This window comes from Macaca thibetana, chromosome 17 (genome assembly GCF_024542745.1).
Source record: "Macaca thibetana thibetana isolate TM-01 chromosome 17, ASM2454274v1, whole genome shotgun sequence".
NCBI lineage: Eukaryota > Metazoa > Chordata > Mammalia > Primates > Cercopithecidae > Macaca > Macaca thibetana.
Window position 1 is genome coordinate 13,846,378 of NC_065594.1, and position 27,450 is coordinate 13,873,827.

The 27,450-nt window shown below is 38.7% G+C and overlaps 1 long non-coding RNA gene across 1 annotated transcript in view; it reads right to left on the reverse strand.

Moving 5' to 3' along the window:
- LOC126940327 (uncharacterized) overlaps positions 1-27,450 on the reverse strand; it is a 130,178-nt gene that overhangs the window by 48,481 nt on the left and 54,247 nt on the right. The window lies entirely within an intron of this gene.

Sequence of the window (27,450 nt, forward strand, 5' to 3'; positions counted from 1 at the left end):
GCTATTGTATAGGAGGTACATTATTTGTTCAGGTTTTGGAATCACTGCCATTGGTATAGCAAGCGCTATTGGTTGTCTACCCCAAATTCATTCCTTCTCAACTTTTTTTCCATCCTGGAGGATCACTGCTTTGTTTGTTTCATTTGTCTACCCTACCTCTGCGGTCAAGTGTGTAGGAAAAATATTCTGATTCCTAGCTGAGCAGTAATGCTGATTAGTCTATACCAATCATGGCTATCTTAGAAATGGGCATGTGCTGCACAGGTATGTTGTGTGCAGCACTATTCACAATAGCAAACACATGGAACCAACCCAAATGCCCATCAATGATAGACCTGATGAAGAAAATGTGGTACATATACACCATGGAATATTATGCAGCCATAAAAAAGAATGAGATTATATCCTTTGCAGGGACATGGATGAAGCTGAAAGCCATCATCCTCAGCAAACTAACACAGGAATAGAAAACCAAACCAAGCACCACATGTTCTCACTCGTAAGTGGGAGTTGAACACTGAGAACACATGGACATAGAGAGGGGAACAACACACACCAGGGCCTGCTGGGGGTTGGGGAGTGATGGGAGGGAACTTAGAGGACAGGTCAGTAGGAGTAGCAAACCACCACGGCACATGTATGCCTATGTAACAAATCTGCACGTTCTGCACGTGTATTTCCCCCTTTTCTTCAGAAAAAAAAAAAAAGGAGAAATGGGCATGTGTACAATTCTGAGCAATGAGATATAAGACTGAAGTCTGCTGGAGAGTCTTCTTCACTGATTTGAAAAACACAATGACACAGGAAAAGATGCCCTATACCCTCTCCTATTAGTGTTTTCTGGGTGTGATGCCTGGAACTACCGTAGCTATCTTATGACCCAGAGGAAAACAAGCCTAAAGGTGAGCCAGTCTACTATGGATGGCAGAGCATAAAAACAGAAAGATTCCAGTTCCTTGATGTCACTGAGCTGCTAAATTAACCAATCTTGGAACTACCCTACCTCTGGCTTATAATTATGTAATACATGTTTTTACTATTTAACCTGATAGAGTCTGAATTTTCCATTATTTGCAACCAAAGACTAACTACTATAGAACATATGTTAATCACAGCAAAGCATTTAAGAGGTCTCTCGTAATATCTTTGTGAATTTGATGGGAAATGTGGATTGAAAGATAATTCAATTTGGAAGTTTAATAGATGATTAAGTAATGGAGGGAGACTTTAGTAGTGTGTCTCAGTATTCGTTTTGCCTTTAGTTTCTCCTGTTGAATATTTTTACCAACTACCGAGAAACATACAGATGACACAAAACATGTATGTGACTTAGCAGAGGAGGATAACTAATATGCTAGATGGCAGAATCAAAATTCAAAATGTTTTTTCCCAAGGAATATTATGAATGCCCAATACTTCTATCCTATCCCAACATTTTCTTCTTCAACTCTTACCAAACTCAGATGTCAAAAAAGAGTCTTCACAGGCAGGGCACGGTGGCTCATGCCTGTAATCTTAGCACTTTGGGAGGCCGAAGCAGGTGGATCACCTAAGGTCAGGAGTTCAAGACCAGCCTGGCCAATATGGTGAAACCTCATCTCTACCAAAAATACAAAAATTAGCAGGGCAGGTGCCTGTATTCCCAGCTACCCAGGAGGCTGAGGCAGGAGAATCGCTTGAACCCAGGAAGTGGAGGTTGCAGTAAGCTGAGATCGCGCCATTGCACTCCAGCCTGGGGGACAAGAGCAAGACCTTGTCTCAAAAAAAAAAAAAAAAAAAAAAAAAAAAAAAAGACTTTATCCCACACTCCTAATCACAGTTTAACATACATAACAAATGCCACTCTGACTTCTGTATCTACCCTTATCAGAGTACCCACCACACCTTAATATTTATTTGCTTACTTATCTGCGTCCTTGAGCTCCTGGAAAACAAAAACCATGTCTTCTTCATTTTTAGACTTTCTGCTCCTCGTTTAGTGCTATTGATGGAATAAAGACATGCATGAATAAGTAAGTGAATGAATGAAAAGCTGAATGGATTGATTTAAAGAAACAATTTCACTCATTTGAAGTGAAAGACAAGAATAAAAGAAAATTGGGAAGGTAATGGAAACTATTGAAGACTAGGAAAAATCTGAGTTCAGATACAATACAACAAATGATTAAGAAGTATTTCAGGAATCTGTTTGCTCTCCTGATAAACCCCCCCACTTTTCCACTTTTAGCTTATTCACACATGTGTGTTTACATCACAACAGAACATTACAGATGGTCACCGTTTTTCACACTCTTCAAGACTTTCATTGCAAGTGCACTAACTAGCTTGTATTATGCTTTAAACAACAATCACTGTGCATTTGCAGTTACTGTAGGGATTCAGTATTCTGTCCACTGGTAATTGGACAGAATAACTTTATACTTCAGCCTCTCTAAAAATTCCTGTGCCATGATGGCGGCAATGTAAAGTACCTAGAATTAAAATATTTTAAAATGTTTTAATATCAGTTTTATGGTTCCTGGAAAACTTAACAAGTCCAAAGATAGTATATATGTTAAGAATTTAAGAGACATATCCAATTCACTTGAGGGGGAAATACAGATGCACTGTTTTCAGAGAATAAAAAGGAAGCCAGTATGGTGTGGATGTTTCTTCCTTCCAAATCTCATGTTGGAATGTGACTCCCAATGTTGGAGGTGGGGCCTGATGGGAGGTATTGGATCATGGAAGTGGATCCCTTATGAATGGTTTAGCACCATCCCCTTGGTGATGAGTGAGTTCTCATTCAATTAGTTCACATGAGATGTGGTTGTTTAAAAGTCTAGGACCTCTGCCTTCTCTCTCTCTTGCTCCTGCTCCTGCTCTCACCATGTGACAGAGAGGAGTAAGGATCTCCCCTTCACCTTCTACCACGAGTGAAAGCTTCCTGACAGCGTACAGAACTGTGAACCAATTAAACCTCGCTGCTGCTGCTGCTTTTTCTTTTTTTGAGATGGAGTCTCGCACTGTTGCCCAGGTTGAAGTGCAATGGCACGATCTCAGCTCACTGCAACCTCTGCCTCCCAGATTCACACAATTCTGCTGCCTCAGCCTCCCTAGTAGCTGGAATTACAGGCACATACCACCACACCCAGCTAATTTTTTGTATTTTTAGTAGAGACGGGTTTTTACTACGTTGGCCAGACTGGTCTCAAACTCCTGACCTTGTGATCTGCCCGCCTTGGCCTCCCAGAGTGCTCAGATTATAGGCGTGAGCCACGCGCCAGGCCTAAACCTCTCTTCTTTATAAATTATCCAATCTCAGGTATTTCTTGACAGCAACACAAGAACATCCTAACATAGAAGCCAAAGGGATGATCTACCAGTGCTTGGTTTGAACTCCAAGTTCCACTTACTAGAAATTTTTTTTAAAAGGTGAATATAACAGTTGGCTAAATAATAAAAAGCATAATATTAGAGTTTCATTTCCTTATCAAAACAAGGCTCTAGGCTAACTTCTGTATATGGAATGAACCCTTAGTACATATTCTTAAACCTTCTCATTTATATTGTATTGTTAAATTAAACTGAGAATAGGCACGAAATCTGAACACCTGAAAATTCATGTATCATTCCTAGAGAAGATGAATTTAAATTGTTACTTAGAATTTAGGAAGTGTGACTTTAAAGCACTTGAGTTGCTTTTTTCATCTAAGCTTAAATGATCAAGTCAAGAGGTCACTAGCTTCTATTATCCCAGACTATTCCCAGTAACCACTGCCTCCTAAGGTTCTGAGTGGAAATTGTTTATAAGAAATATGGTATTCAAAGATATCCAGGATAATGGCTTCTCTATGTCATGTCTTCTATGATTCATCAGAGTCTTATGCTGAGTTACAGTGTGTTACATACAGAGAAGTTGAGAATGAACATTACGTGAAACTAAATATATCAATGTTAAGGAATATGAGGAAAGGTTCAAATATTAAATTTGAAAACTCTGCATAAAAATTACTCACTGAAATCACATTCTAGGTACTATTCTATATTACATGTTATATATATTTTTAATCACATGTATCATTAGACTCTCAAAAAATCCTCTTAAGAGAAGTACAATGGAATGGTTAAGAGAAATGGTTCTCAACCTATGTTCCACCACAACATATTCGATATTAACTATTCACATCACATTCTTGTGGGTCTGGGATCTGAGCCCGATGCCAAATACAATGAGACTTTGCAGGAGCCTATAAGCAGAGTCTGCATCTGGGAAACTGGCCAGAGGCCAGATTCTTGAGGTTTTAAAATATGGTTCCAAATTCTTGGGCATTTCTGTCCAGAGGTGGGGTCTTTGTCTCCACCTCATGAATTTGGGCAGGCTTGTAACTGCGTCAACAAGAGAATAGAGCGAAAGTGATGCTTGGTGACTTCTGAGGCTAGGCTGGAAAAGGCCATGCAATTTCCACCTGTTTCTCAAATTCTTGCTCTCTGGATGCTTTCTTTTTGAGAAACTCCCTTTGGGATCCCAGGTGCCATGTTGTGAGAAGCCTAAGCCACATACAGAGATCATGCACAGGTTTCTGCTTGACAGCCCTAGCTGACCCCTCCTTTTGAGTCACCCTAGCTATAATGCATAGGTGTGAGTGAAGATGCCTCTAGATCATTGGCTCTCACATTTTAGCATGCATCAAAGTCAGCTGGAGGGTTCATTAAAACATAGACGACTGAGCCCCACTGTTAGAGTTTCTGATTCAGTCGATCTGTGGTGGGACTGGATAATTTGCCTTTCTAAGTTTCCAAGTGATCTGGAGACCACAGTTTGAGAACCACCGCTCTAGCTGACTCGAACCACCAACCACTGGTGAGACTCCAACATCATGGAGCATAGATAAGCTCTCCCTGCTCTGCTCTGTCTGGATTCCTAGTGTAAAAATTCAGGAATTATTCCACCTTTTCCACATTAAGAAGATACATTAGAACGAAGTAAAACGACACAGGAAATTTTCAGTACATTCTAAGGATCTTTAAAGTACAAGATCATAAACTTTCATGCTGTAATGATTAGCTTTAATTATTCAAGTGATGTGACATATCTCACAAGTGATTACAAAGCATCACTGCTTAGTCACCACATCTGAGGGCCTCTCCTGTTTGAATCAGTCAGAGCTGGTTTTGCATCTCACCTCTGCTACTTACAGGTTAACATAGCAATTAGTAAGGCAGGGAAGAGGCTTTTGGAGTTTGTGTGCCTGGGTTTAAATCCAATTCTACCACCTTCTAGCTGTGTGTGACCTAGAGTAACATACTTAACCTTCCTAAGCCTCTGTTTCTCCATTCCTAAAATGGCCTGAGACGATTAGTGTGGTCATTAAATGAGATAATGCCCTTAAAACAGCGCTGGCGCTGAGAAGTCACTCCATAAATATCTTATGAAATGGTATGTGCCCTTGGACAGGTTGTGTTTTTACCTCTCTGAGAGTTAGGATTTATCTAAAAAACCAGGATAATAATATCTATCCCATGGGGTGATTAAGATTAAAAAATAAACAAGTGCTTAATAAACAGCAGCTATTATTAATATTTGTATTACTGTGAGACAGGTGCACTTTCTAGTATGGAAAGCACAAGTCAGGAAGTTTTACTCCGATAAAATAAAGCTTTCATGTGGGCGACAGGATAGCAAAAGTGCCTTAGCCTGTCACTGATCAAACAGTAAAGGAGTAAGTGATATTTAAAGTTCGATGATAGAATCAAAGGGACTTCTCGGCCAGGAGAAGTGGCTCACGCCTGTAATCCCAGCGCTTTTGGAGGCTAAGGTGGGCGGATCACCTGAGGTCAGGAGTTTGAGACCAGCCTGACTAACGTGGCAAAACCCCATCTCTACTAAAAATACAAAAATTAACTGGGTGTGGTGGCAGGCGCCTGTAATCCCAGCTACACAGGAGGCTGAGGCAGGAGAATTGCTTGAACCCGGGAGGCGGAGGTTGCAGTGAGCCGAGATCATGCCTTTGCACTCCTGCCTGGGTGACAAGATTGAAACTCTGTTTCAAAAAAAAAAAAAAGAATCAAAAGGACTTCTAATACTCTGTTCACATATGCTCTGAAGCAGGAGTAAGAACTGCACTAAATCATTATGGATCCTGGCAACTCTCCTGGTAGTGTCAGGTCTAAGCAGCTGTGAACCAAGCAGCATTTACCTTTGTTGCTTCCCAGCCTGCAGCATTTGCTCCTCTTTCTGCCCTTTGTCCCCAAGTACAGGTTTCAGGCACCATTCCTCCTGGGCCCTGCACTAATGGGTTATTAGATCCTTTGCAATATTAATCAGTAATGAATACGATAGCTAAGAACTGTGATATGATAGTTTTCACTAATGAAGAGGGAATAAAAAACAGCCTTCAGGGCCTATATCTACAGCACTGTAATGATGAGTGAGAAGATTGCCATCTTGAAGCCAGAATTTTTCAGTTCACTTAAAACACCTTTCATAGGAAGCTACTTTCTCCCTTGCCTGGCCTATTACAAATTTTACAAGGCATAGACATGGCTTTTTTAGCCATATTTTCTTATGATCTGTTTCATTCTTCTTAAAACTGGAAGAATGCTGGAAGGAAATTTAGGTAAATAGTTTTCTTCTTTCTGGAAGGGGAAGAACATTCCCCATTCGTAACATAACATAATAGCGTAAATAAACAAATGAATGAATAAATAAATAAATAAATAAATAAAATGAATCACAAAGTAAAAGGTATACAGATTTCACTACATAAAAGTTGAAACAATCCATATGTTAGTAAACACCATAAGCTACATTAAAACCGAGAAATAACAGCATCCACAAAGCATTTATATTTATAATATACAAATAATCTATATAAATCAATGAATAAAACTCTAGCATCCCAGTAGACATGTGAGCTAAAATATAAACAGATAATTTACCTTATTAACAGAAAAAGAATTGCAAATTTAGACTGTGTATCTTTTTCCCTGTTAGAAAACTAACAAAGACTTGAAATGTGTTAATATTTTGTGTTGGTAAAAGCTCATTAGGACCAGGATTCTTACATTTTCTCATGAAATTGGTCTAATTTTTATGAAAAATACCTTGGTTAAATAAAGTAAAAGTTATGAAAATGTTTTCAATTCTTGGCCCAGTGAGACTAGCAAAATTTCCCTAGGAAATAGTAAGAGTTTCAGCCTAAATTTAAGTATAAAGATATGGACAACAGCTTTATTTATAACAGCAAAATTTATAGAAAAAAACACACACTCCACACTAAGGGTTAGAGTTTTGTATATTTATAGGAATATTACGCAGTTTTATAATTTCAAACTATTCTTAATGATTTGGGAAAATGCATACCAGAAAAGAGTGGTGGAGAAAAAAGTCAAGATACAAAACAATATACACGAGGGAAAGCTTTTGAAATTTTTTGGTAGTGGCTATGCGGAGTGCTGCATTCAAGGTTATTCTGAAATAACATCTGGGCTCAGCAGGAAGGAAGGCTGTGGCCACTAAATATCTGCCATTGGCCTGAAAGGTGGGAAATAACACCACATATGCACTCTCGCGCCATCCTGTGTAGTACATACAATATGGCTTTAATCACTTATCCGCATACGTGTGTGGAGGATGTGTGTGTGTGTGTGTGTGTGTGTGTGTGTGTGTGTGTATGTAAAATCACTACATTGCAATAATAGTTCTCTTCAGACTGTGAGATTCGGTGATTTGGATTTTTTGGTATTTTTCAAGTTTTCTTTTTTTTCTTTTTCCTTTTTTTTTTTTTCTTTTTTTGAGACAGGGTCGCACTTTGTCACCTTGGCCAGACTGCAGTGGTGCGATCTCGGTTCACTGCAAACTCTGCCTCCTGGCTTCAAGCGATTCTACTGCCTCAGCCTCCCGAGTAGCTGGGATTACAGGAGCCCACTACCATGCCGGCTAATTTTTGTACTTTTAGTAGACACAGGGTTTCGCTATGTTGGCTAGGCTGGTAAACTTCTGACCTCAAGGGATCTGCCCGCCTCAGCCTCCCAAAATGCTGGGATTACAGGCGCGAGCCATTCCGCCCGGCCTAGTATATTTCAGAGTTTCTATGATGGGGTTCAGGACATACTACCACAAAATGTGGCGTCTTGACATAGTTAATACTTTAAGCTGAAGGAATTTGAGAAAACAACAGAAGCAAGGATGTCTTGCTGACTCTTCTTGCTCTTCTCTCTTGAAGTAGGTCATAAAACCTAGGACCTTCCCGTGAAGCAGGTCTTAAAACCCGCCTGTGAGAGGTGCCCTTCCTATACCCAGAGGAAAGGAACATCTTAATCTCTGAAGATAAAGGCACACAGAAAGGAAGCTGAATGAACAGGACTTGCTAAATTTCCCCCAATTTTATACAGTCTGCTCAACCCCCTTTGTCCTGTTATATTTCCCCACAGCTATCCACCCTCCATCAAACCTCGTATAAAAACACTCAGGTTTCACTGCTTCTTTGGGGCTTCATTTTTTTATGAAAACGCCCATGTCACATAAAACTTATATTAAATAAATGCATATGCTTTTATCTTGTTAATCTGTCTTTTGCTACAGGAGCCCCAGCCAATGAACCTAAGATGACAAAGAAGACATTTTCCCTCCCCTGCATCTACATTGAACACATATTGGTTTTACATTAATTTTTGTTTTAGATTTTCAAACTGTTCAGATGATATTTTAACTACATTCACCCTGGGGAAAGCCACAGGGGTGGGGAATAATTTTTGTAGAGAAAATAAATTTTGTATGTGCTTTCATTTCTTTTCCAGAAGGGAAAATGTATTATCAGAGTTAGGGATATCTTCCCCAGTACAGGTTAGTTCTAACTCTCTTCAAATTTGGTTATGAATAAGAATGTGACCTTTTGTCTCCTACAGAAATTCAAGCACTTGAAAAAAGATTTCTGTGAATGAGCTTGAAAAAAGAATCAATTTTTGTCGGTATAGATAGCCAAAGGGCCTGGACTAATAAGACCATATTTGAAAGTGCCAGTGTTACGGTGAGCTTTTAAAATGTTAAACCAATTAATGATGCTTTTAATATCTCTTACTAGCTTGTATACTGCTGAGTCATTCCCATGCTTGAAGCTGATTTTGATATTTTCACAGCTCGGATTTCTTTGCAGAGAGTACTTACCAGGTGAAGAAGCGAGCAAGTGTGGTTGCATGACTGAATTTCTTCTACTTTGTGAGGCTGTCTCAGAATTGGAAACCCCAAGCTTCCGAGAGTCAGGGACAAAGGGCCCAGATGCAGCTCTCCCTTTAATTAGCTCTATGACCTGAGACAAGTCACTTTCTCTGTTCTTTTTTAGAGTTTCCATATTTATAATATGAAAACATACTATAACTCTCCTCCAGGGCAAAATATATAAGGATAAATTGAGTAAAAGATGTGAGATATATAAGCAGATGGGAGGCTATCTTTCCTTCTGGGTCTCACTCCCAGTTGACCATGTACAAATCCTTCCTAAGATGTTAACTGATAATTAGGATGCTAACTAGCAGCCAAGCAGTCAGCAACGTTTGAGCTTCTACAATCAACGTAAATTAAGTGCGATTGTCCCGAGTTTTGGAATCAGACAGTATCAGCAAGATATCCAGTGCCGCCCACAAGGGGCTTTGGGGGAGAATGTTCTCTGTAGTTTCCCACAGCCTCACTCAATTCTCTTGAATGTAAAATCCATGAACACAATTATGCATTATCTTCTACTCATACATATTCGACCACGGTTTAGCGAATTTGTCACCTTGCTCAGAGTTGATGTTTGCCTTCCCCTGCTCCTTCAATTCAATATGCTCTCATGTCCCTGGAAACGCCAGAACAAGTGTTAAGATGGACCACCAGTGCTCAAAGAAGGAATAGTCTTTGTCTGAGAATTAGTTATTGGATAAGGTCCAAATAACTAGCATCTTCTTGGTAGAAACCTAAATATGCCAAGATACCCAAAATCCACAGGGAAAAATTTGACAGATTTGACTCATTAAATCTAAGGTTTTTTTCCTCCTCTGTAGCAAAAACACTATCGACAAAGTAAAAAACACAACACAAACTGAAAAGTAATTGCAGCACCTAGCAGACAAGGTAATATCCATAATTTATCATCATATCCATAAATCAATAACATAAAATATCATACATATTGTCTTTGAGAAGCCTTTACTGACCCTGAAATCTAAATCAAGATCCTCATTACATCATTGCATCGCCTCTTTTATCTTTTTTTCTTTACACATATCTGTATCCCAGTGGCATTTAACAAATGATCGCTCTGGACAGGCACTGTGCTACACGCTACCTATTCACACACAGACAAAAGAGCAACATGACAAGAGCTATCCTGGTTGGCATTATATCACTTTTGGAAGTATTTATATTTCCAGCTTGTAGACTCTTTTTTATAATTATCTAAACTCAAAGAGTTTAAAGCATGAAGAGTCTTGCTTTGTACTTATTTAAATTTTAATGAAATATATAATCCAGACAATTTTTGTTTTATACATAAAAATACATTACATTTAAACTATAATCTATTTCTCCATATTAAGTGGAAAGTTTTGCTTTGAAGAGGTTTTAAAAATGTAATATAAACACCAACCAAAAATATACACAGGTAAGAAAGCATGTGATGAAAGCACGTGATATGGCATTTTATGTAAAATTAAAGATATTGCTGAAGTTTGATTTTCTGCCCCAATGGTAGTTATTTCTTTGTGCCTACAGTTTAATAATGTTACCATGGAGCATTAAAAAAGAAAAAGACACTTTTTCAAAGTAAAGAATCTTTAAAAAAAAAAAAAACTTAAATGTCCTTGTATGTCTTTGAAAATAAAATATTTATTTCCACCAAAACTGATTTATTAGAGACAAACCATCTGTTCTCTGGTTTGACAGAAGTAATTTTTTTTTCAGTATTGAAGACTTCTAACCAGTTGATACTATTCTCCATACAGGAAATGGCAAAATCTAAACTCCCCCTCTCCTTTGTTTCTCTTAACTCTTAGGTATTATGATGGTTTCCTGAGGGGTGGGGAGGGGAGCCAATTCTTGAATCATCTTAAGATCAAGTCACAGGGAATTCAGAAATTGTTTTATTTACATTGGTTACAGTGCATTCATTTATGTGATATGATTCTACACTTGCAAGTTAGGTGCCTCTGCATCATGCCAATCAAGCAAGGGTTAAATCCGTACCCCAGGATGCCCTGAAACTGCTGCCAACAAGATACCAATTAGGCTCAATAGACCAGCAGGAACTCCTTACAGCCACGTGGATGAGCATAATTGGCAGCAGGGAAGGTGCATGGGTACAAGCCAGCAGCAGGGACATCCATGGGACAAACTGGAAGCAGAGTAAGAAGATACAGGCGGGACGAGGCTGAATCTGGGCTTTGGCACGTGTATAGTTTATGTGAGTGGCTTGATCTGTTGGAAACTCTTGTCTCACCTTGGACTGGTGCTATCTCAGCTGAAGTGGCACAGTGTGCAACACCCTGGAATACTGTATTAGTCCAAGAAGATAGGCTTGCTTTTCCAATGTGGCCAAATGTCCCCTCTTTATAACAGGCCTCCTTTGTAGTAGATTTGGAACACCGGAAAGGCAGATTGAGAGAATTATCTGAACAATGCACTCAAAGGCAAAGGCTCTCTCACTTGCTGATGTGTTCCCTCCCCTCTCCATTCAGCTCCTTATTCTGATCAGGCTCAAACCCCTAAGTGAATACAAAGTTAGACTTAAGCATGATTATAAATACTAGGCTGAATTTTAGTTGACAAATTTGGAGAATAAAGGCAATGATTTAGGAAGCAGGCTTCATGTGAATCACTGAGGAGAGTACAGGAGCAAGTCATGCATTATTCTTTCATTTATCACATCTATCTAAAAATAAAGACATAATAATGGAACATTGAAAAGTATGTCATATTCATATGCTTTCAAAACAAGCATTTGTTGAGCATCTACTGTGTACTAGGTCCCATCCAAAACTCAAAGATCATTTGATTTGGTAGGAGAGTTCGACATGTTAGTAAACATTTATTTCTACAGTGTGTGATGAGTGCAATCTTAGAGGTAATAACAAGATACAAGTAAACACACCAAGAAGGAATGGTCAGATCTAACCCAGAGGTTTAGAAAGGCACTTAAGGCAATCTTTAACCTGAGCCTTTAGATTGAGCAGAAGTCTGGTTTGCAGATGAAGGTGGAAGGGAACTCTAGGCAGAGGAATGGGATGTCTAAAGATTCAGATGAATGGGGCAATAACAATGTGCTCAGTGACTCCAAGTACTTCAACATGGGGATAGGGTACAGTGTGATGAGGACAGAGGGGGAAGATTTTGTCAGTCAGTCTAAGCCTTTGACTTCTTTCTGAAAGCAAATGATAGCTATTGAAGGATTTAAACAAGGAACCCATCTGCAGATTAAAATGAGGATTATGAAAGCAAAGAGGGGGATAGATTGAAGGGGATGCAAACTGGGGCAGGGAGGCCAGCTAAGAAGCCAATTGTTAAAGTTCTTATGGGAAATGTTGGGGGCCTGAGATGACTTTTGACTATGAAAAGGTGATTTCAAGAGGAAAAGCATGGGATCATTAAGTCCGAAAATGAGCTGTACTAAAGCTTCATGCTATATGGTGTTCCGAGAAAGAGAGCAATGAACTAGAGAGACTGTGATGCTGCCTGCATAAAAAGAGGAGAGAGGTGAGAAGGTGAGGGGGGTATGCAGGCAAAGGCACTAATTACACAGCATCTAATTGAAAATTATGCTCTTTATTTCGAACTACATTAAAATCTGTCATTATGGCCTGAACTGGAGATAAATGTAACAATAAATTCAAATGCTGAAGAAAGAGAAATAGAAAGAAGGATAGAAAAATGTATTTTAGCTAAGTTAGTTTTCTATCACTGTGGTTCAGGTTCTGCTGCTGGGATACAGGACTAAAAACTCTACTCCCGGGTCTCCTTAGGCAAAGAGAATTCATACCACCTGTTCAGCTTCTGTTCTGTAATCCCTCTGGGAAAAGAATGAGTATTAGATCATTTTAGAAACATTTTCACAGTCTACCCTTCACTTTGTTTTAGGAATTCATTGAAATCCTCCTACAATGGTCTCTTCAGGAGTCACTGTACTCTAATCTTACCTGCTTGGCTCCAGACTTACAGGAAGCCCTCTGTAAACTCTCTCCAACTGGACCTCAAGAACCAACTAGGTTTCCACCTGTTTGATGTTCTACTCTGAGATCTGCATTTTAGGAAGCTCATTCTGGATGCTAAATGGAGAATAAATTAGAAAAAAAACAAGCGCAGCAAGCCAGCAATGGTTGCCTAGACTGGATGGTGGCTACAGTGATGAAGAGAAACAGATTTGAGAGCTATTTATCATAGATTTAGCATAGATTTGAGAGCTATTTATCAATGTTTAAGGGGCTGACCAATTATGGGGGATGAGCAAGAAGGAAGAGTCAAGGAAAATTCTTAGGCTTTTGATGCAAGCACTCAGATAGCTGGTGGTTCTATTTACTGAGCTAAGGGACATAAGATTCAGGAAGTTCAATTGAAGACTTTATGAAATTGAGGCACCCATGAGACCTCTAAGTAAAAGTGTCCAGTAGTTTAGATATACATGCCTGGAGGTCCAGAGAAAAACCTGGACTGAATTAAATGATTCTGGTGTCATCAGCATATAGATAGCAACACTGGGATGTCCCTAGGAGAGTGCCAATAGCCAGACCCTAGAGGAACACTGTATTTTAAAAATCAGAGAAGAAAGGAAGCTTTTGGTGAAGACCAAGAAATTCCACTAGAGAAGCAGGAGACAAACCAGGAGAGTGAAATTCAGAGAAATGTACAAGAAGGACTGCATTGTTAACACGATAAAACACCACTGAGAAGTCAAACAAGACAATTACTAAAAAGTATTTACTAGCGTTAGGGACACAGAGGCCACCAGTGACTTTGGAGAGAGCAGTTTTAATGAAGTGGTAGGCGTAGAAAACAAATTATAGTGCCTTGTGGAGAAAGAGTAAAAAGAAGAAATGGAGAGATCAAGGATAGACCATTTATTCACTAAGTTTGCCTATGAAGGAGAGGACAGAGTCAGTAAAGAGGGACATTATCTTAGTTCATTTTCTGTGGGATATAGCAGAATACCTGAAACAGGGTAATTTATAAAGTAAAGGAATTTATTTATAACAGTTCCAGAGGCTGAGAAGTCCAAGGCTGAGGTCCTGCATCTGGTGAGGTCCTTCTTGCTGGTGGGGACCCTCTGCAGAGTCCTGAAGTGATTCAGGGCATCACATGGTGAGGTGGCTGAGCATGCTAGCTAAGGTCTCTGTTCCTCTTTTATAAAGCCACCAGTACCATGCCTATGATAACCTTTTAATTTATTAATCAATTAAGCCACAAAAAGATTACTCCATTCATGAAGGCAGAACCCTCTTGACCCAATCACCTCTGAGAGGCCCCGCCTCCCAATACTGCCATATTGGGGCTTAAATTGCAACATGAGTTTTGGAAAGGACAAACATGAAAACCATAGCAGACATATAATGAAGATAGGGTGTAACTGAGAAGACAAGACATAACAATAATGATCCGAGTGACAGAGGGAATCAGAGTGAGGGAGCAACTGTGGCGAGTTCAAGTGGTGGCAAAACAAGTACTGCTCATTGTGAAAGTCAGGACCAGTGAGTTCAAATTCTTGCTGGGCCATTATCAAGTTTCCTCCCCTGTAAAATGTGCATAATCCTTACTTTTTTGAGATTATCTGTATAAAAGTGTACTTTCCAACTGCAAAAAATTAGCACACATCAATTTCTCTTTTTTTCTCCTTTTGTAGGCTAGAACAATAAAGCAAAGTGACTTCAGTACAAGAATAAAGATATGTGAAACATAGAATCCTCACATCTGAAGGAATATTTGTACATACATTCATATTTAAAATGCAGTAGGTTCTATGGTAATGTCAAATCACATCATATATTTTACACCACTTTAAAATTTGCTCTGTTGTTTTCATTTTCATCTCACAACAACTCTATCAAGCAAGTAGGGCAGGTATTCTTATCCCTTGTTAAAGATAAAGAAACTAGGGCATGCTGAGGTTAAGGGACAGCCCATCCTCAGTTGTTAGCAGTGGAGGTTGGACTAGAATGGTCCCTGGAGTCAGTGCTTTCTTTAGGAGTCCTGTAAAAGGCAGATAAAAGCTAATTTCAGTATCTGTAGCACATCTAGAACAATTAAAGGTGGGAAATTTCTTGCCACTTACTTTTGGATTTGCAGAAATAAATACATCACTTTCAGTTTCTTCCAGCTGAATTTTATATTATTATTCCCACAGCGACTAGTTCCCTTTTGCACCCTCTTTGCCTCTGATACTGGCCAAGTGCTAGCCTTTAAAGTTACAGAGATCTAGAAGCAGAGAAGTTGAATCCTGCTATCCCAGCAATAGGATCCGACCCCCAGTGAGAGGGCAAAGAAAACAATAAACCTACCCAAGAGTGACACGTCAACCAGAGCGAGGAAGCCCAGGTAGAACATCCAGGAGGGAGGGTTTCTGACAAAATGGAACTACAGATGAAGACTGATGTCAACCCAAACCAAAATACTACTACTACTGCTGCTACTAATACTACTAATAACAACAACTGAACAGTAACAGCAATACACGGAGAAATTCAACGTCACACATACCTAATGGAAGAAAAGACTCTTGGGAAATGTATTAATCTGCTTGGGTTGTTCTAACAAAGTACCACAGACTGGATATCAACACACATTTATTTTCTCACAGTTCTGGAGATGGGAAGTCCATGATCAAGGTGTGGACAAATTTGGTTTCTGGTGAGGTCTCTTTTCCTGGCATGTAGGCGACCCCCTTCTGGCTGTGTCCTCACATAGCCTTTCCTCTGCATTCAGAGGTGAGAGAGAGCTCTATGTTGTTTCTCCCTCTTAATCCAATAGGATAGTTCTATTGGATTAGGCCCCATCCTATGACCACATTTAGCCTCAAATCATACCAGTCCTATTGGATTCAGGCCACATCCTATGACCACATTTAGCCTTAATTATCTCCCTAAAAGCGTCATGCTTAAATATCATCACATTGGTTAGGGCTTCAACACATGAATTGGAGGGTTTGGAAGGGCATCACAAGTCAGCCCATAACAGGAACTAAAATCTATAATTTTCAAACAAAAAATATGATACTCATATCAGTAACCTGGAAGATCAAGTGGAAGAAATTGTTGACAAAAAGAAAAAGAAAAAAGTATAAAGGGCTAAAATTGATGGGGAAGAAACATGAGACTAGGCACACAGATCCAGCAGATATAACACGAGAATGACAGGAGTTCCAAGGGAAAAAAAAATCATCGAGAAAAGGCAATAATCATGCACATAAAAAGAAATAATGTCCCAAGTTAATGGAAGAGAATAGATGTGAAGTGCTCACCTGAGTTCCATGCAAGACACACAGGTAGCATGCCCAGGTAAAATTTCTGACCTCTAAAAAATTTTTTTAAACTTTTACAAGATTTCCAAAAGAACAATTTAAAAACAAAATGAAACAAACAAAATATCAGAAAGGCTTGACTTCTCCTTTACATACCTAGAAAATGACAAAATACTATGATGAACTACTATTAACTGACCTAGAGAGAAACAACAGCCACTTAATAATCTTGAAAACATCCAATATACCATTTACCAGCCAGGTTAAAGGTAAGATATTTGCCAAAAAGCAAGAATTCGGAGAATTCCACTGAGAAGAGTATAATCAGATGGCAAACTAGTAAGAAGAAAGACCTCAAGAAAAGGAAAGATGAAGATGAAACAGCAGTGAATATTTAACCTGCAATATGCATATTTAAGATTAAATGGATGATAACTAGGAATGTAATAAAACATGTCCTAAATAAGTATTCTTGCAATAAAACTCTTATGCTATAAGAGAAAGCCTGTAACAGTTTGGAAAGTAAGATATTATCTTGGGCCGGGCTCAGTGACCCATCCCTGTAATCCGAGCACTTTGGGAGGCCAAGGCAGGCAGATCACTTGAGCCAGGAGTTCGAGACCAGTCTGAGCATCAAAGTGAGACCCTGGCTCTACTAAAAATAAAAAATAAAATAAAATAAATTAGCCAGGCATGGTGGTGTGTGCCTGTAGTCCCAGCTAGTATGGAGGCTAAGTTGGGAGAATCGCCTGAGCCTGGGAGATTGAAGCTGTGTGAGCTGAGATTGTGCTACTGCTCTCCAGCCTGGGTGATGGAGCCAGACCCATCTCAAAAAACAAACAAACAAACAAAAAAAACAAAAACAACTCAATGAAACCTAGGAAGTAGGTGGTAGTAACAAAAGGGGTGATGAAATGAGTGAGGTAAAAGTTTTCTGGAAGTTCTATTTGTATGGGGGAGTCAGAAGTGAGGGAAGTAAAATTATTCTAAAACCACCTCTCTTTGAGTTGGGTCAAAAACCTTGTAGTAATTGGGGAAAGTAGTTTCTTACCGTCACACAATAATATATAAATAAACATTTATGAGTGTTAGAGAAAGGATGATAACCACTAGCTGAATGAAAAATTACAAGGGACTTCTAAATTAAAGTGGGGAGGTGAAGGTGAAGAGGGAATTAATAGTAACTATCAAATCACAAAAAATAAGGAAAAGGAAAAAGAAACCTCAGAATAAAAGTAATAGTTACCACAGATGAAAGAATAAAATATAATAATGATAGGATATAAAAATTTGCAGGAAGATATCAAACATGAATTAAGATGTAAAAATTCTTATTAAAATATTAACAAATAGATTTAAGTATTGTAGCAAAAATTATTCTGGGATTTCAAGAATTATTCACAACCAAGAAATTTACTAATATAGTACTTTATATTAACAAATTAAAGGAGAAAAACAGAATGATTCTATCAGTAGGTGCTAGGCCTTTGATAAAATTCAACAGCTATTCTTTTTTGTTACTAATAAAAACTCCAAGTAAAATAGTAATAAAGGAAACTACTTAAATATGATAAAAACCACCCACCAAAATAAATTGCAAAATAGCATTTCAAAATTGTGAAATGATAAAGCCTTTTTCATTAGAATCAGGAACAAAATAGAGATTCTTAATACTAACATTATTATGCAACACATTTCAAGGTTTTAGAAAATGCAATACATGAGGAAAATTAAATGATCCGTATAAATTGAAAAAGAAAAGATAAAAACTTAGTTTATATATGCTGATGACATTATTGTATACCTAAAGAATAACAGACCTTAGTAAGACCCTACTAGAATTTAGTAAGAAATTTAGTAAGGTAGTTGAATGCATAATAAATGTACCAACAATAATTACTTTGTTCCTCTATTAGCAAAAGCTAGTCAAACTATTACACTCACAATGACAATGAAAACTATTAAATAAAACATTTAAAAATAAATTTAACAAAAATAACATAGGACTTGCATAAAGAAAACTCTCATATGTTAGTAAATGACACAAAAAAATGTTCCAGATAATGGAAAATGATTTTAAATCCTTGCACAGGAGGACATATTATCATTAAAATGTCAAGTCTCTTGGCTGGGTGTGGTCACTCACGCCTGTAACCCCAGCACTTTGGGAGGCCAAGGCAGGTAGATCACTTGATGTCAATCATTCAAGACCAGTCTGGCCAACACAATGAAACCCCATCTCTGCTAAAAATACAAAAATTAGCTGGGCATGGTGGCACACGCCTGTACTCCCAGCTACTCGGGAGGTCGAGGCAGGAGGTTGCAGTAAGCCGAGATCACGCCACTGCACTCCAGCCTGGGCAATAGACCAAGATTCTGTCAAAAAAAAAAGGAAAAAAAAAGGTCAAGTCTCTTCAAATTAATGTATGCAGGAAATGAAATTCAAATTATAGTTCCACTTCTGAAGGGATGAAAAGTTTGAATAATAATATATTAAAGTAAACATGGAGGAATTCATGCCCAAGAATAATGAAGAAAATTATTTATAAGGGTAGTAAAGAGGAGGGCTTGCCTAACAGGATATTAAATATATCATGAGGTCACTATAATCAAAACAGCACAGTACTGACACAGAAATGGACAAATAGACCAATGATACAGAAAAGCCTGAAACATATCCCAAATTATAGGAAAACGCAATCCATTATAAAGCTAACATTTCAATTCAGTTTCAAAAAAAGATGGCTTAAGTAGCCAATAATGTTGAAATATTTGATTATCCATCTAGAAGTAACACCCTGTCTCACACAATCCTAAAACAAAATTCTAAGTGGATAAAGGACTTGAATGTAAAAATGATATAATAACTATTCTATTAAGGGAAATTTGGCTTGTATGTATAAACTAGAGTTTGGAAAGACTTTTTAAACAAAACAGAAAGAGACGGATGAGGTGGCTCACACCTGTAATCCCAGCACTTTGGGAGGCTAAGGCAGGTGGATCATCTGAGGTCAGGAGTTCGAGACCAGCCTGACCAACATGGTGAAACCTCATCTCTACTAAAAATACAAAAACTAGCTGGGCATGGCATCAGGCACCTGTAATCCCAGCTACTCGGGAGGCTGAGGCAGGAGAACCACCTGAACCTGGGAGGTGGAGGTTGCAGTGAGCCGAGACTGTGTCATTGCACTCCAGCCTGGGCAACAAGAGCAAAACTTCATCTCTAAATAAATAAACAAACGAACCAAACAGAAAGCCCAACTCTCTAAGAGTGACAATGAACATGTTTCACTAAATCCAAATTTTGAATTTTGTATGACAAAAGATATGCAAAACCAAGTCAGCAGACTGAAGAACAGATTTTTAAAATTTGTACACATGATAGATTAATATCTGCAATAAACAAAGAGCTCATAGAAATTCGTGAAAATATAATAGGAAAAGGATATGAATAGGCAATTCAAAGAAAGGCAAATCCAAATCACTATTATGCATATGAAAGACAGTTTCATTGCCAAAGTCAGGGAAATACAAACAAAGTAACAATGAAATATCACCTAACAATAATTTAAAATGGTGATTCTATCTACTGCTGTTGGGGATATAGTTTAAAAAACAGTGCCTTCAAAAAATAGTTGAAAATACAGATTGCAATAGCATTTTGGGAAAGCAATTGGTATGTGTATTAAAATGTAAAATACACATACCTCAGGCCCAGCAACACACTCCCAGAAAGTGAAAATTTCCAGTATATTGAAGAATATTATATTTATGCAACATTGCTTTAGTGGCAATGACAGAAACAAAGAAAGATCCATCCATTTGGGAATCATTGAATAAATTGCAGTACATCTACAACATGGAATAGGATGCAGTTCTTAGAAGAATAAGTTGGATCTATACTAACTGATTTGAAGGGATTTTCATGGTGTATTGCTAAACAAGAAAGGCATGATGAAAATTTTATTCTGTATATATTTAATATAAACAATTATCCTAAAATGAAAGTGTTTCTTGGTCAGATATAGTAGAGCCAAGCGGGGAGGATCACTTGAGGTCAGGAGTTCAAGACCAGCTTGCACAACATAGCGAGGCCCTGTCTCTACAAAAAAGCTTAAAAATTAGCCAGGTATGTTGGCTCACACCTGTAGTCCCAACTACTTGGGAGACTGAGGCAGGAGGATCATTTTACTCTAGGAGTTTGAGGCTGCACTGCAACCTCAAAGTGCAGTGACAGAGCAAGTCCCTGTCTCAAAAACAAAACAAAACAAACCGGTTTCTATATACTATGTGGTGGGGTGGGCTTGGGGTGGGATGTGTTTTATTTCCTCCAGGCCTTTACTCTTGGTGTTCCCTGCTTGGAATATTCTATCTCCAATTCTCTCCTTTTACCAGGCTAAAAGGAACTCCCACCTAAGGGCCATATTCTCAGGAAGGCAATCCCCAATCCCTTAGCTGAAGTGAGGTTCTCTTCTTATTAACTTCCTTATGACATCTTTTTCCTCTATCACAAGTTGCACGACATGTTAAAATCATTATTTGAATATTTCCCACTAAAATACGCTTTGTGCAAACCGGGGCTGTCTGCCTTGTTTATTCTGACTTCTTGCATAGTTTCTAACATTAACTAGGAGCTTAGAGCTCAATGAATACTGACTGAAAGAGTGAATGATTTCCTTGTAAGAATCTCAAGGCCATGAGCAAAACCATTTACTTCTTATGTATCCCTCTCCTCTCCTAGTGAATGTAGTCTAGAGACTTTTGCCTTAGCAGGAACTTATTTATTGACTGAATATATGAATAAATGACAGGAAGCATCATAGCCATGGTCCATGAAGGGTATAACCACTTCTTACAGCAGACTTAGATAATATTGACGATGCCAGGCCACTTAGTGGCATTGAAGGGGAAGGGAGCTAATGAATAGGGCTTTTAGGGATGGAGCGTGTCTTATTTGCTTAAGTCAGATTTGAGACAGATTGATCATGTCACTTTTCCTCCCTAGATCACTTGAGTGTTGAGGGATGGATATGTTAATGCCTAGAAATCTTGCTGTAGAGATGGGTTTCTGCAGCCCTAGATAGCAGCTAACCACACAGGCCTGCATTTGCTTAGATAAGGCGTAGACACTTGACCCAAAACGTGACTAATTTTATTGCCTCTCTTAAATTTCAATTTGGGAAACTGAGAGACTCTAGAGCTAAAAGGACATAGAAAACCGGGGCCAAGTCAGTACTACAATCAGACAAAGCCAAGGACAAGCACACCTGGAGAGAGCAGAGGGGTCTGTGCACAGCAGACAGAAAGATATGAGTGGAGTAGTCATTCAAGGATAACAGATTGCCTGGTACCATGAGAGATGAAGAGAGCTGGTGCATTTCTCTAGTTATCCATTCATCCATTCAAATATGTGCTGAACCTACTAGGATCCCTACATTACCACAGGTGCTAGGGATTCAACAGTAAATGGGACAATAGAAGTCCATGCTTTCAGCGGGCTTGAAGTCCTATAAAAAGGACTGTCGGGAACTGATTATGATGAAGAGTCACAAATGTTCTGATAGAGAAAGTTCAGGACGCCATGTGAACATAAAACAGGGAACCCAACATGGCCTAGTCTTCAGGCAGACTTTTCTGTTCCAATCCCTGTGTGGCCCAATTATATCTCATTTCCTGTCCTTCAACATCTGTAAGATTCCTTTTTTATCCCTTCAAGAATGAGCCCCCTTTTCAGTTGAATCAGCATACTGAAGATCTGATACATTTTGTCTGCCCAGTATGTGTTTGGGTACTGTCGTTTTAGGAACTGTCCCTTCTCTTCCTGGTGGTGCGATAGATCACAAGGTCCCACCTCTCCTGCCCCTTAGTCTCGCTAATCAAAATATCCCATGTTCCCCCTACAGTGACGGACTCAGATGTTTGGAGACAACCTACTCTGAATGACACTTGGACTCCGGACTCCTTTTTTGAGGACTAATGGGGAAATGGGGGAAACTGTCTCTGCTCTTCTAGGATCTCAAGCACGAAGCTTCTTATAAGGTCAGAGCCACTGGGGCCATTCTTGCCACTACGTGAAGAGGGCTTGCCTGGGCTTGAAAACACCACAGAGGACAGCAGAGCCAAGAGGTGCTGTAAATTAGAAAAATTCCTGACAACAACTTTTTAAGCACCTCAGGTTTCGAGTTCCATGAGCCAATACATTTCTTTTTTTCCCTTTAATTTAAATGAGTTGCTTTCATTCAAAACTAAAAACATCCTCCTTAATCCAGCTATTCTGGATAAATTTCTGTTCCCTGTGCAAATAATCCCTGATCAAGATGGTTTAGTGGAGATAGGGGTGGAGAGGACAAAACATGCCCTATCTTTCTCCTACTCTTCCTAGGCTGTAATAACTCATTTGTGTAATGCTTTACCCAACAATTCCTCACACAGTTTCCTACAGCCCTCACAACATTTCTGTGACATGGGTATTAGTATTCCCATTTGGCAGTGGTGTTCTGAGGTTGATTAGCTACAAAGTGGCTGATTTGGGACTTGGAATGTTGTTCTGGCACCAATGTCTGGTATATTCCCATTCTGCCACATCTTTGATTCCTGCTCCCCCAGATGCCAGTTCCTCCATGCCAGTGCTACTATATTCAGCCTCCAGCTTCATCCCTAGTTCCTTAATATGCCAACTGGAAAATGCCCACTGGAACATTATGAATTCATTTAATTATTTTCTGAGAAATTAAAATCATAACATAAATTTTACTACCCAACTAAAGTCTAATTTTCATATGCAAATTTTGGATAAATTAATAGTATCATCCAATTTTTCAAGAACCTTGAATCATGCCAACTTATTTTTTATTGCTGTGAATAAATGCATATTTTTCGAAACTTGGCAAACATATCTAGAAATAGTTGCAAAAATATCTAGAAATAGTTACCGCAATAATCAGACATAGATATCCATCAGATGATAGAAAGATCATTTTTATCCAGATTAAATGTACAGCAGTCCAGAGCTAAAAAATGAAACACAAAAAACTTCAATTTTTTTAAAATGAAAAATTCCCTGTACTGCCATGAAATTAGTCCTTAAACCTGTAAGATTTGGGGAGATAAATAATTTTTTGCTCCATGACCCTAAAACATTCCAAAGGAATACTAAATTTGAATGAGAGCAATTAAAAATACCATTTAAAAAAATTTCACTGATGATTAAATTGTTGTTAAATTATTACACTTATTTTCTTGACAATTTAATAAAACTAACCTCTCTCTTTCAAACTCCATTATATTTTTAGTCCTTTAGAATTCCATTTGGATATTATCTTGTTATTTTTGGTCAATCTTTGAAGAATAACACCAACAATTATGCACCAGCAACCTGCCACTAAGTCACCTGCTAAAATAAGCCAGAGGCCATCACTACTCAATACACTTTTCTTTTGATGAGCTAATAATTAAAGCTTTATTTTAAATATAAATAGTGCCATTTGTACACATAAACACATACTAAGATTATTTACTAAATCTCCATATTGGTGTTTATGAATCAAAATTTCTTCATTAAAATATTACCCTATTTAGAATATGAATTTTAAAAAATAAAAAATTATTTCCCAAGTCCATTCTAAAACCATCTCTTGGTTATTATGAGGTTAATACATTTAAGAATTTGTCTGAACTTATTTCCGCCTCTCCTACACAAAGATTAACACAGAGTAGACTGAATTCTGTGTGCAGACTAAATAACTGTCTACACAACTTGATTTTAAAGACTGCCCAACTCTCAACATTGAAATCACTTAATACTATCTGAAAGTAGGGACCTTTGTGCCTCCTTGCACTATTATTGTCAACTGATAACACCTGGCCACGGTAGATTAACAAATTAGATTTCCTATTAGCGTCTAATACTAAAGGAACAGAACAGAGAATCAATGAGTTTCGTAGAGTAGAAGACAGGCAGGCAGAAAGGTCAGAATGACTGCATGGAGCTCTGAGCAGCTAGGAAGCATCAGAAAAGCACTGGCCCACCAAACTTCTGAGAGTAGTGAAGGCCCTAAATAAAAGGTAGGGAATATCATAGGACATTCTAAAGAGAAATCCACAAGTTTCACTGAATCCACATTTTAAATAGCATTATTTATATTTAGTGACATTTTCAAAATTTAATATCAGAATCATGACACTGAAAATAGATTCTGAAACTAAGGGGGAAAAATATTCTCTCAATTAAGCTCATGGAGGTAGTTGGCTGACTTTGGCAATGAAATTTAACTTATTCTTTTTTCCATTCTCTCATACGTACACTCTGCTACACCTTACTGAACAAGCTGAAAATTCAATAAATAAATGCATTCATTAATGATTTAGTATAACCCAAAAGGAAAGGAAAGCTGCTGAAGCCACTCCACAGGTCTCCCACTTTGCCAAAAGCGATTACTGTGTGTCAGGGCTGATGGCAGGAACCCAGCTGTGGGAGGCCAGGGATGCGGGGAGGCTGCTGCCCCTGCAGCTGTTGCTGTGAGAGAGATGCTGAAGACCTTAGAATCTGCACACCCACAGTGACTGAGAAATGAGGAATCTGAATACGTGCATGTGAAGGGTTCTTCCTTCTTCCCCTTCATTATGCACTAAGGGATGTTCTAGTAAAACTCAAGACAGCAGCTTAGAATATGTTAATGCTCATAAATTAAATTGCTCACAGAAGGTGATCAATTTTTAATGTTTACACTCAAGATGTTCTTTCTAATTAACACTTAGCTACATTTGTATTCTCTGTTCACTGTAGAAAATGTCTGAACTTGCAGAGAACTGCAGTTGTAAGATACCAAACTACCATAATTTTCAAAGTTACACTCTTCAACTAAAGAAAAAGGATTTAGCTTCAGAGCATTGACACCATAAAGGGACCTAAGTTATTCTTCGGAAGTAGTGGGAAGTTACTCTGTATGAACAGATATTTTTAGAAAGTTACTTATATTTCTGATGTGGAGGTGGAAATTACCCATCCATAATGCCTATAATGTACTGAGACATATATGTGAAAATTAAAAGTGATTTCCAAATTTAGCAAAAGCTCATTAATTTAGAATATATTGATTTTAATTAATGTTAATTGGCCACTTGTGAGCTATATAGAACTATTTATAAAACAGATTATTTACTAGTTGTGTGGCCTTGAAAAATTGACCTAACTCCTCAGAGTAAAGGTGGGAATAATATCCACATGATGGTTTTTATGAGCATTAAATAACATATGTGAAGTACATATCAGTGCTTCACATATACTATTAGATTAGTTTCTTTCCTGCGTATATTACCATATTTACTTGCATTGTGCTTCTTGGTACTTTCTCTCTGAAAATGGTAATAATAGTTTGTCAGGAAATATCTATGTATCTCACTGTGGAAAATACTGCTTCTGGCAGCGTCTGGGGTCCTGTGCCAAGACAGGAACAATTCAGGGAAGCAAGCCAAGGACTTTGACTTACTCTGCAAAGGAAAAGGTATTATGTGTCAGTTATTTATTTATTTATTGGAGACAGTACCCCACTCTGCCACTCAGACTGGAGTGCAGTGGCAAGATCATAGTTCACTGGAACCTCCAACTCCTGGGCCCAAGCAATCCTCCTTCATCAGTCTCCCAAGTAGCTAGGACTAGAGACATTCTTCACCATGACCAGCTAATTTTTTTCCCCCTTTTCATGCAGAGACAGGCTCTCACTATGTTGCCCAAGCTGGTCTTGAACTCTTGACCTCAAGCTATCCTCCCACCTTGGCGTCTAGAGTTGCTGGGATTACAGGCATGAGCCACCACGCCCAGACATATGTCATTTAGAGGAAAACTAGTCTCCACAGAAAACAGATATTTGCCGGACGCAGTGACTCATGCCTGTAATCCTAACACTTTGGGAGGCCAGGCAGGAGGATCGTTTGAGCCCAGGAGTTCAAGACTGGCTTGGGCAACATGGTGAGACCTCGTGTCTACAGGAAATAAAATTAGCCGGGCATGGTGGACCACACCTGTGGTCCCAGCTACCCAGGAGTTTGAGGCAGGAGGATTGCTTGAGCCCAGGAGGTAGAGGCTGCAGTGAGCTGAGATCACGTCACTGCACTTCAGTCTGGTGAAACCCAGCCTGAATGACAGAGTGAGACCCTGCCCTCGCCCCCCAAAAAATGGAAAGAAAAGAAAACAGATATTCATGGAGCATGATGTGTACAATGGCTTTCATGATGCTATTGCCAGTTCTGTGGAAAATAAGATTAGAAAAGTACAAATAATTGTTTAAAATATAATGGACTCAGCCGGGCGTGGCAGGTCACGCCTGTAATCCCAGCACTTTGGGAGGCCAAGGTAGGCAGATCACCCGAGGTCAGGAGTTCGAGATCAGCCTGGCCAACATGGCAAAACCCCGTCTCTACTAAAAATACAAAAATTAGCTGGGCATGGTGGTGGGCACCTATAATCCCAGCTACTCGGGAGGCTGAGATATGAGAATCACTGGAACCTGGGAGGCGAGGCAGAGGTTGCAGTGAGTGGAGATCATACCACTGCACTCCAGCCTGGGTGACAGAGTGAGACAGACAAGAAAGAAAGAAAGAAAGAGAGAAAGAGAGAGAGAGAGAGAGAGAGAGAAAGAAGGGAGGGAGAGAGGGAGGAAGGAGAGAAGGAAGGAGAGAAGGAAGGGAGAGAGAGAAAGGAAAGAAAGAAAGAAAAAGAAAGAAAGAAGGAAAGAAAGAAAGAAAGAAAAAGAAAGAAAGAAAGAGAAAGAAAGAAAGAAAGAAAAGAAAGAAGAAGGAAGGAAAGAGAAAGAGAGAGAAGTGAATAAAATAGAATGGACTCTTTTCATCCTTATATTCTCTCTAAATTGCATTTTTGTTTTCTTTTGTGTTTTTAAGGATCTGCAAGAATATCTCTAACATGGAGATTTCCACGTTTTCTTAGTTTGACGATAGAGGAAATTTCAGGCTCAGAGGGAGATAGTAACAAAGG